We start from the raw sequence: 274 nt of genomic DNA on the forward strand, positions 1-274 counted from the left end.
AAAAGCAGAAGAACACAAGCTAAAAGCAGAAGAACACAAGCTAAAAGTAGCAGAGCACAAGCTAAAAGCAGCAGAGCATAAGCTAAAAGCATCAGAATACAAGCTAAAAGCATCAGAGCACCAGCTAAAAGCATCAGATTACTAGCTAAAACCATCAGAACACAAGCTAAAACCATCAGAACACAAGCTAAAAGCATCAGAGCACAAGCTAAAAGCAGTAGAACACGAGCTAAAAGCATTAGAACACAAGCTAAAAGCATCAGAGCACCAGCTA

General features: G+C 39.8%; 1 protein-coding gene across 1 annotated transcript in view; it reads left to right on the forward strand.

Moving 5' to 3' along the window:
• Positions 1 to 274, forward strand: part of LOC119410805 (ryanodine receptor 1) — a gene marked incomplete at its 3' end in the record, with an annotated part of 36,024 nt that overhangs the window by 5,914 nt on the left and 29,836 nt on the right.

The sequence above is a fragment of the Nematolebias whitei genome, chromosome 6, assembly GCF_014905685.2.
Source record: "Nematolebias whitei isolate Nwh7 chromosome 6, NemWhi1, whole genome shotgun sequence".
Lineage (NCBI taxonomy): Eukaryota > Metazoa > Chordata > Actinopteri > Cyprinodontiformes > Rivulidae > Nematolebias > Nematolebias whitei.